This window comes from Bison bison, unplaced genomic scaffold, assembly GCF_000754665.1.
Source record: "Bison bison bison isolate TAMUID 2011002044 unplaced genomic scaffold, Bison_UMD1.0 scf7180017864066, whole genome shotgun sequence".
NCBI classification, from domain to species: Eukaryota; Metazoa; Chordata; class Mammalia; order Artiodactyla; family Bovidae; genus Bison; species Bison bison.
The window spans coordinates 4471976-4472179 of record NW_011494638.1 but is presented as its reverse complement, the minus strand read 5'-3'; the positions used below and the strand labels follow the sequence as shown (position 1 = coordinate 4472179).

At 38.2% G+C, this 204-nt stretch overlaps 1 protein-coding gene across 1 annotated transcript in view; it reads left to right on the top strand.

Annotated features, from left to right (window-relative positions):
* MNS1 (meiosis-specific nuclear structural 1) overlaps window positions 1-204 on the top strand; it is an 86088-nt gene that overhangs the window by 43447 nt on the left and 42437 nt on the right. The gene's annotated exons all lie outside the window — the stretch shown is intronic.

Sequence of the window (204 nt, the reverse complement as noted above, 5' to 3'; positions counted from 1 at the left end):
TGATTTAGGTCATACCTGAATGGTCTAGTGGTTTTCCCTACTTTCTTCAATTTAAGTCTGAATTTGGCAATAAGGATTTCATGATCTGGGCCACATCAGCTCCTAGTCTTTTTTTTGTTGACTGTATAGAGCTTCTCCATCTTTGGCTGCAAAGAATATAATCAATCTGATTTTGGTGTTGACCATCTGGTGATGTCCAAGTGT